The sequence below is a fragment of the Hemitrygon akajei genome, chromosome 10 (assembly GCF_048418815.1).
Source record: "Hemitrygon akajei chromosome 10, sHemAka1.3, whole genome shotgun sequence".
Taxonomy (NCBI): Eukaryota; Metazoa; Chordata; class Chondrichthyes; order Myliobatiformes; family Dasyatidae; genus Hemitrygon; species Hemitrygon akajei.
This window is the reverse complement of record NC_133133.1, coordinates 76,390,366-76,401,107: the sequence shown is the minus strand read 5'-3', so window position 1 is coordinate 76,401,107 and position 10,742 is coordinate 76,390,366.

Genomic DNA, 10,742 nt, shown 5'->3' with positions numbered 1-10,742 from the left:
GGCCCCTCCGCAGGACAAAGCCACGGAAAACGGCCATTGTCTCTTGGAGACGGAATTGTGTATTGAGTACTGTAATATTCATTGAAGCCCTCAGGGAATGACCAGAGTGGGCTGGTTGAGGGATTGCATCATCCCAACCTGATTGACATCTGAGACCCCGTGAGTAAGGATAAAAGCGGGTCTGGGGAACACCCCTCAGACACACCAGGAGAGACGCTGGAAGTCCCGTGACAGCCGGTGGGAGGCTCGCATGCGTCCTTTCCCTTTGCCGGGATTGGGGCCTTACCACGGAAGACGGCTTAGCTAAAAAAGGAGAAACCAACACCAACGGAACTCTGGAAGGATCGACATTATAAAAAGGAAAAGCTGGCAAGTTCTAAAAATCTGTCTTTTGACTCCAACCAAAGGCAGCAGCCTGAATGAACTAAAGTGACTTTTATATTTCCATCGGACAATACATTATCTCCTAGACAACGATAGAGCTTATTTCTTATTGATTATTATTATACCTGCACTTTTAGATTTAGTGTTGACAACGTATATTATCTGTATGTTTGCATTGATATTATTTTTGTGTATTTTTACCAATAAATACTGTTAAAAATAGTACCATCAGACTTCAACGGACATCTCTATCTTTGCTGGTAAGTGACCCAGTTACGGGGTACGTAACACCCTCCTCTTTCCTCATTCACTTCTCCTGTCCCATTGCCTGGACTCTCTCCAATGGGGGAGATGATCACACAGCTCTCAGCCCAGTCAGAACTGGGGTATAAATAAGAGCTGAGTGATTTAACACTCCCGGTATGCTTCTTTAAGGCACAAATAACTTTCTAAAAGAGTGGGAGTGAAAGGTTTATGGAATGAGGAGCACTTGATGGCTATGCTCCTGGAATTTTTAAGAATGGGGGAGGGGAGATCTCATTAAAACCTATCAAATGTTGAAAGGCCTAGATAGTGGATGTGGAGAGGGTGCTTCCTGTAGAGTCTAGGACCAGTATAGATGGACGTCCATTTAGAATGGAGATGAGGAGGAATTTCTTCAGCCATTGGGTGGGGAATCTGTGGAATTCATTGCCACAGCAGGCTGTGGAGGCCAGGTCTTTGGGTGTTAAGGTGGAGGTTGACAGGTTCTTGACTAGTCAGGCCATTAAAAGGTTATGGGGAGAAGGCAGGAGGATGGGGTTGAGAGGGAAATGGTTCAGCTATGATGAAATGGTGTAGCAGACTCGGTGGGACGAATGGCTTAATTATGCTTCTTTATCTTAGGGTCTTCTAATAAGGAGAATTTAAAGCCCTGATAGTATTGAATAGCAGAAGAGCAGAAGGGGAGCTGGATCAATCAAGTGTGAAAAGCATCTGTCGCCCATTTCCGGAGGTGCCAAACAGAGTTACCACAACTTTCCAAAGCTGTTCTGAAGATGCAGCAACCAAAGGCAGATAAAGTTAAACAAAATCTACACTCAGGTAACACAGGAAAGCTACTGGCACAGAGGAGAGATTGGCTAATAACGGGAAAGAGTTGGGATAATGGGCCCTTTTTAAATCAGCAGTCAGCACATGGCAGGGGGATCGGTGCTGGGGACGCAGTTGTTACAGAGTTGGAAGGTCAGAACGATGTGGCAGAATCTGACCCTGATGGTTACAGATACAGATCTGGGACTTCAGGCTTCCCACCTTCTACCTGACATTGACAGTGAGAAGAGGGCAAAGACCAGATGGAGGGTGACATTGATGGTAGTAGCTGTGTAGATACTGTCAATGGTGGGGAGGGCAGTATCACACTGTGTCCACCCCTCCCTGCAGTCTCTGTGATCCTGTGTATTGGAAACACTGCACCAGGCTGTCAAGGTCCACCCAACAACACACTGTAGACATTTATTTAGAGTGTTTGGAGACATCTCCTTAAGCTTCTAAGAAAGCAGCAGTACTGACACACCTTTTTCATGAATGTACTTATGTGTTGGGTCAAGGACAGCTCATCTGAAATGCTAACACTCATGCTGCTAACTTTGAATGGTACTAATATATTCACACTTCTAGTCCAAGTACTGCTTGTCTCTGAACAAAGGAATGTGCTTGCAATGGAAGAAGTGCAGAGAAACTTCACCGGGTCACTTCCTGGGATGAAGGTATTAAAGGAACTTTGAGTGAGTTGGGCCAATGTTCTCTAGGCACAGAAGAACGAGAGATGATCTTCTGCGTTTAGATACCATTGGCCCAACTTATTGAAACACGTAAGATTATGAGGAGGTAGAATGGGTGTATTTTGAAATAATCTTTCTTCCAGTGAGGTTTTCCAGAACTTCAGGATAAGGAGTAATTTGTTTGAGAAAGGGATGAGGAAGAATTTCTTCTCTTTGAGGGTAGTGAATCTCTGCACCACACAGATCACTGGAGAAAGAGTCACTGGTATATTCAGGGTGTAGATTGCCAGAGATGTGACCTAGAAGAGAATTGCAGGAAGGGGAAAGTAGGGAAGTGGTGTTGAAGCCATCACGGATTTCCATGATCTTATTGAATGGTAGAGCAGGTAATACTAGAGAACTACTTCAGGAGAGAGGAGAGCAGGCTCCTTCAGGGTTGTGTAGGGTTCCAATGGCATATAACCATTGTTTAGGACCAGTCACTGGAACCCGATGAACAGGTGAAGTGGGATGTCCATGGAGGGTGTCTTGGGCCCTACCTGAAATCAGCTGCAACACGTCACCTGGAGTCATGTTAGTGACATCATCACTCCTGACCAGTGCCTCAACTATGGACAGGCCTGGGACAGACCTCAGCTTCCAAGATCAGCACAGGATCACTAATGGATGCCGCCACCTGATTTCAGGAAGTAGTCATTATCAGCTCAATCATGAGACTCGCTGAATGCAGGAGAATAGGAGCAGGAGTAGAACAGTTGGCCCTCAAGCTTCCCCCACCATTTGGTATGAACATGACTCATCTATGCTGGCAAAATTCCCTCTAATTTGTAACGGCCAGGGTGTGCAAAAATCTCATGCTGTGCAATATCATGCCCAGTGACAACAGCATGCGTGCACTGAATTTTATAAATAGAGGTATTCATTTTAATAGCTAGCAAAACACTGTCAATAAGAACGTTGGTCTTCCCTGGGTTTGATCGTTTTCGCTCTCATTCCTCTGCACTCTCACAGAACATATGTAGCAGGCCTGTTGTGGGTAATGAAGGACTTTCTCACCGTCCACGTGTGATTTGATTGCTAAATGATGCTTTAAAAAGTCATTTCTAAATATCACTCCACTTCTTCCTATTTGTAAATTCTCCGGCAACTTTTGCATCGTGACAGTACACACAGGTAACACCAGTTTCTGTATTATACATAAATATTTCTGCACGTTCCTGGCCTCATGAGCTTTCGGTGGAGCAGTTTCTACTGTTTCACTGAGCCATTCCACTTTAAACGAACTAGCAGTTCTTTTGTGCTTCACACCTTTTGATCCTTTGGAATTCAGCATAGTGAATTGATAATTTCTTCAATAAAAACAATATAAAAAGCCAGTACTAAAATCTGCAGACATCATTGCAAACTCCACATTGTCAACACTGCATCAGAAACTGGAAAAGGAAATGTGATTATGTACGAACTTGAAATATACTTAGCATGGCAACGAAGTGGAGGGTGACAACCTCTTGTGCGCAGTTTAAATTCCTTTGTGTGCACATGTGCACACCTTAGAGGGAACATTGTATGCTGGCCTCATTTTCTCTCCTGTACCCGTTCCCCACCATCAATTCCTTGATCTTTCAAATATTTATCTAGTTCCACCTTAAATAGGAGTTTAACTCTTTAACTAAGAATAGAATGATTTGGCAGGTGAATGCATGGCACAGTTTCAGATTTCTGGATCATTGGGACCTCTTCCGGGGAGGGTATGACTTGTACAAAAAATTACAGCTGAACCTGAGGGGGACCAACATCCTTACAGGCAAGTTTGCTAGATTGTATGGGAGGGTTTAAACTGATTTGGCAGGGGGATAGGAACCAGAGTGAGAGGGCTGAGGATGGGGCAGTTGATGCACTGTGTAGTGAGGCAGTGAGGAAGGACAGGTAAATGATACGACATAATTGTTGTCAGTGGGATGAGTTTCAGCGTAACATGCAGACAAAATTGACCAGGTACAGTATGTTAAGTATATTTCAATATTGAAATACAGGAATGAAGGTGTTATATTGAGTGCACACAGTATGGGGCATGTAGCACAGTTAGAGATCGGCAGGCATGACGTTGTGGGATCACTGAGTTGTGGCTGAAAGATCATAGTTTGGAGCGTAACATCCAAAGATAAATATTGTATCAAAAGGATGGGCAGGTAGGCAGAGGGTGTAAGATGACTCTGTAGGTAAAAAAATAAAATCAGAAAGGTGGATAGATAGATGGAGACTTTATTGATCCCGAAGGAAATTACAATGTCACAGTCGCATTACAAGTGCACGGATATACTAATATTGGAAGAGAAGTAAGAATTAATTTTAAAAAGTTACTTTAACAATAAGGTGACAAGATTTATAAGTCAAAGATGACAAGATTTACATGCTCACACTGGTAAGATGGCAGCACAAGAATTCCCCTAATATTGTACAGTAGCGGTTGCCCATTCACACCGTCCAGATAAGAAATGATGGCTTACTGCACAGGGTGTCTGCGATAGCAGGGTGTGGTAAACAGAGCTAGACAGAGGTTAATAAGTCTAAAGGAGGGGGGGGGTCATCACTGCTCCACTATCACACCATCCAGTCCCAATACTTTGCCATGTCTGAGTTTCCCCAGAGCCCTTCTCACCTGCTCAGTAGTGAAGGTGAGTCTATGGTGACCGGGGAGTTGGTGTGAGGTGAGAGCTGGGGGAGGTGAAGAAAGCAGCTGGTACATAGAGGGAGGAGGGGAGGTGTTGGTGCTGAGGGGAAAATGAACAGGAGGGCAATTGTCAAACCCATTGAAGAGTTGGTTTAACTTATTAGCCATTCACGGCTGCATTCCGAGACTCTACAGCCAAGCTGATTGAAGCCAGTGATGTTGTTCATGCCTCTCCACACCTCCCGTGTGCCACTCTGCCCAAGTTTTTCTCCAGCTCTCTCCTGTACTCCTCTTTAGCCACCTTCATCTTCTCCTTTATCTCCCTCTGCACGTTTCAATTCCTCCCTGTCTCCTGATCTAAAGGCTGTCTTATCGTTGTTGAGAAGAACCTTTAGATCACTGGTGACCCATGGTTTGTTGTTAGAGAAGCAGCGAACAGTCCTTGATAGTATTACAGTGTCCGCACAGAAGTTGATGCAGCCAGTGTTGCAATCAGAAAGTGCATTGGTGTCCTCCCCATGTGGTTCACAAAGAACATTCCAGTCAGTAATCTCACAGCAGCCCTTCAAGGCCTTGATAGCCTCTGGAGACCATTTCTTTACAGTCTTGGTGCTAACTAACCGTTGCTGTAACTTGGGTGTTTACAAGGAGATAAAGTGAACCAGTTTGTGATCTGATCTTCCAAGTGGGTGGAGAGCTGTGGAGCTGTATGCATCTTTAACGTTTGCATACAAGAGGTACGTGTTTTAGTTCCTCTTGTATGGCACTTGACAAACTGATCGAAGGTGGGTAGGGTTGTTGAGGGAGAAACAAGGTTGAAGTATCCTGATACTGCAAGGAACGCATTGTGGTGTTGAGTCTGGAGTCCCACGACGGTAGAGTGTATGATGTCACACGCCGCATTGAGACTGTGTCAGGAAGGCGGAATGTAGACAACGAGCAATATGGCGTGGCTGAACTCACACGGTAGATAAAACAGATGCAAACTCACAGCAAGCAGTCCGATGTCTGGACTGCCGTTTCACAGAAAGAGGTGACATAGGATCGGAAGATGTAGAATCCTTGTGGGTAGAGTTAAGAAAGTGAAAGGGTAAAAAGACCCTGATGGGCAATGTATACTGGCTTCTGAACAGTAGCCAGGAAGTGGGAGACAAATTACAACAAGAGACAGAAATGGCATGTGAAAAAGGCAATGTTACGATAATCATGAAGGATTTCAGTGTGCAGGTAGGTTGGCGCTGGATCCCTAGAGAGGGAATTTGTAGAATGCCTACAAGATAGCCTGTAGAGCAGCTTGTGGCTCAGCCCACTAAGTGGAAGGCAATTTTGGATTGTATAATGAACCGGATTTGATTAGGGAGCTTATGGAAAAGGAACCCTTAAGAGGCAGTAATCATAATATAGAATTCACCCTGCTGTTTGAGAGGGAGAAGATAAAGGCAGCTCTATTATTGTTACAGTAGAGTAAAAGGAATTATAGAGGCATGAGAGAGGAGCTGGCCAAAGTTGTATGGAAGCGGACGTTAGCCAGGGGCGATGGCAGATCAGTAATGGCTGAATTTCGTGGGGACAATTCGAAAGGTGCAGGATCATAAAGATGAAGTACTCTAAAGGTAGAATGAGGCAACCGTGGCTGACAAGGGAGGTCAAATACAATATAAATACAAAAGGAAGGGCATAAGATATAGCAGAAATTAAAAGAAAGTGGGGCAAAGGTAGCATATTGGTTAGCATGATGCTATTACAGCTCAGGGCGTTGGAGGTCAGAGTTCACTGTAAGGAATCTGTACGTCCAGTTTCTCACCACAGTCAAAGGATATACCAGGTATGTTAAATGGTCATTGTAAATTGTCCTGTGATCAGGATAGGGTTAAATCAGGGTTGTTGGGAATGCTGGGTAGTCCAAACTGGTGAACAAATAAAAATTAGTGGGAAGTTCAAAGATTGGTAAAATTTAAAAACCCATAGAAAATGACTAGAAAAGCATAAGGAAACAAAAATGAAATCTGAAGGTAGGCAAACCAACAATTTTGAAAAGGATACTAAAAGTTTTTCCAGATATATAAAGAGAAAAAGAAAGATATCGGACCATCGGAAAATGACACTGGAAAGGTAGTAATGAGGAACATAGAAACGGCGGGTGAACTGAATAAGTATTTTGCATCTGTCTTTACTGTGGAGGGCACAAGCAGTAAGCCATAAGTTCAAGAGTCTCAAGGGGCAGAAGAGAGGGAGAAGGTGATTGGGAAACAGATAGGTTTGAAGGTAGATAAGTCACCTGGGCCAGATGGGCTGCTCCCCAGGATTCCCAAGAGGTAGCTGAAGAAATTGTGGAAGCATTAGTAATGATCTTTCAGAAAACACTTGATTCTGGTTTTATTCTGGAGGACTGAAAAATTGCAAATGACATTCCACTCTTTAAGAAGGGAGGGAGGCAGGAGAAAGGAAATTATAGGCCAGTTAGTCTGACCTCAGTGGTTAGGTAGATGAAGGAGTCCATTATTAAGGATACTGAAGGTACATGATTAAATAAGCCGAAGTCAGCCCAATTTGCTAAAGGAGAAATCTGTTGGAATTTTTTGAGGAAACAGAACATAAAACATAGAAATCTACAGCCCTTTACAGGCCCTTTGGCCCACAATGTTGTGCTGACCATGTACCCTACCCTAGAAACTGCCTGGAATTACCCTATCACATAGTTCTCTATTTTTCTAAGCTCCATGTACCTATCTAAGAGTCTCTTAAAATACCCTACTGCATCTGCCTCTACCATCGTCGCTGCCAGTGGATTCCACGCACCCACCACTCTCGGTGTGAAAAACGTACCCTTGACATCCCCCTTGTATCTACTCCTAAGCACCTCAAAACTATGCCCCCTTATGTTAGCCATTTCATCCCCAGGAAAAAAACCTCCGGCTATCCACACAATCAATGCCCCTCATCATATTATACACCTCTATCAGGTCACCTCTCATCCTCTGTTGCTCCAAGGAGAAAAGGCTAAGTTCACTCAACCTATTCCAATAAGGCATGCTCCCCAATCCTTGTAAGTCTCCTTTGTACTCTCTCTATAGTATCCACATCCTTCCTGTAATGAGGTGAACAGAACTGAACACAGTACTCCAAATCGGGTCTGACCAGGGTCTTAAATAGCTGTAACATTACCACACGGCTTGTGAACTCAATCCCATGGTTGATGAAGGCCAACACACCATACACCTTCTTTAGAACACTGTCAACCTGCGCAGCAGCTTTGAGAGTCCCATGGACATGGACCCCAAGATCTCTCAGATCCTCCACACTGCTAAGAATCTTACCATTACAGTAATACTATATTCTGTCTTTAAATCTGACCTACTGAAATGAACCACTTCACACTTGTCCGGGTTGAATTACATCTGCCATTTCTCAGCCCAGTTCTGTATCTCATCGATGTCCTGCTGTAACCTCTGACAACCCTTCAGACTATCCACAACAACCCCAATCTTTGTGTCATCAGCAAGCTTACTGACCCACCCTTCTACTTCTTCATCCAGGTCATTTTAAAAAATTACAAAGAGGAGGGGTCCCAGAACAGATCCCTGAGGCACACCACTGGTCGCTGATCTCCATGCAGAATATGACCCATCTACAACCACCCTTTGCTTTATGTAGGCAAGCCAATTCTGGATTCACAAAGCAAGGTCTCCTTGGATCCCATGCCTCCTTACTTTCTGAATGAGCCTTGTATGGGGGGCCTTATCGAATGCCTTGCTGAAATCCAGATACACTACATCTACTGCTCTACCTTCATCAATGTGTTTTGTTGCATCCTCAAAGAACTCAATTAGGCTTGTAAGGCACAATCTACCCTTGACAAAGCCATGCTGACAATCCTGAATCAGGTTATACCTCTCCAAATTTTCATAAATCCTGCCTCTCAGGATCTTCTCCATCAACTTATTGACCACTGCGGTAAGACTCACTGGTCTATAATTTCCTGGGTTATCTCTCCAAGAAACAAGAGAAGAACATTTGCAACCCTCCAATCTTCCAGTACTTCTCCCATCTTTAATCAAAATGCGAAGATCATTGTCAGAGGCTCAACAATCTTTTCCCTCGCTTCCCACAGTAGCCTTGTGTATATCTTATCTGGTCCCGGTGAATTATCTAACTTAATCCCTTTCAAAAGTTCCAACACACCCTCTTTCTTAATGTCTATATGCTCAAGCATTTCAGTTCGCTGTAAGTCATCCTCACAATTGTCAAGTCCTTTGCACTGGTGAATACTGAAGCAAAGTATTCATTAAGTACCTCCGCTACCTCCTCTGACTCCATGCACAAGTTTCCATTATTGCACCTGATTGGTCCTATTCTCACACGGCTCATCCTCTTACTCTTCACATATTTGGGGTTTTCCTTAATCCTGCTCACCAAGGTCTTCTCATAGCCCATTCTAGCTCTCCTAATTCCATTCTTAAGCTCCTTTCTGGCAACCTTGTAATTTTCTAGAGCTCTAACAGTACCTAGTTTCTTGAACCTTTTGTAAGCTTTTTTTTTCTTCTTAACTAGATTTTCTACATCCTTTGTACACAATAGTTCTTTAACCCTACCATCCTTTCCCTGCCTCATTGGAACGTACCTATGCAGAACTCCATGCAAATATTCCCTGAACATTTGCCACATTTCTGCCGTGCATTTCCCTGAGAACATCTGCCCACAATTTATGCTAATAAATTCCTGCCTAATATTTCCCCCTACCCCAAATAAATGCTTTTCCAAATTGTCTGCTCCTATCCCTCTCCAGCACTTTGGTGAAGGAGATTGAGTTGTGGTCACTACCTCCAAAATGCTCTCCCACCAAGAGATCTGACACCTGACCAGGTTCATTTCCCAATACCTGATCAAGTACAGCCTCTCCTCTAGTTGGCTTATCTACATATTGTGTCAGGAAACCTTCCAGAACACAGCTAACAAACTCCTCCCATCTAAACCCTTTGGTGTAAGGAGATGCCAGTCAATATTAGGAAAGTTAAAATCTCCCAACAACCCTATTATTTTTGCACCATTCCAAAATCTGCCTGTCTATCTGCTCTTCGAGGTCCCTGTTACTATTGGGGGGGGGGGTCTAAAAACACCCAGTGAAGTTATTGCCCCTTTCCTGTTTCTAACTTCCACCCACAATGAATCAGTACACAATCCCTTCATGACTTCCTCCTTTTCTGCAGCTGTGACACTATCCCTAATTAGCAATGCCAGACCCCACCTCTTTTGCCTCCCTCTCTGTCCTTTTTGAAACATCTAAAGCCTGGTACACTCAGCAGCCACTCCTGCCCCTGAAATATCCACGTCTCTGTAATGACCACAATGTCACAGTTCCACAAATTGATCCACGCTCTAAGTTCATGATACTCCTTACATTAAAATAGACACATCTCAAATCATCAGGCTGAGTGCATCTTTGCTCCATCATCTGCCTGTCCTTCCTCATAAACTCCCTACAAGCTGTCTCTACTTGTGCACCCACTGCCCCATCCTTTTCCTCTTCACTTCGGTTCCCACCCCCCTGCAAATCTAGTGTAAAGCCTCCCCATTAGCCTTAGCAAACCTCCTCACCAGGATATTGGACCCCTGGGATTCAAGTGCAACCCGTCCTTTTTGTACAGGCGCATTGGTTATCTGTTTATGGTTTTCCATAAAAATTTTATTCTATCTTTTCCTGTGAATGCCTGAAAGAAAATGAATCTCAGGCAACATACACATACTTTGATAATAAGTTCACCTTGAACTTTGAGCTGTGGAGGGAAATGGACAAATTCCTTCCCCTGGACTGATCGATGACCGACCCTTCTTCTATATATTTCATCGGTGTAGAGTAGAGTCTTTATCAAAAGCATTGATTATCCATTTCTCTCCACAGATGCTGAGTTCTCCCTGGCAGCCCA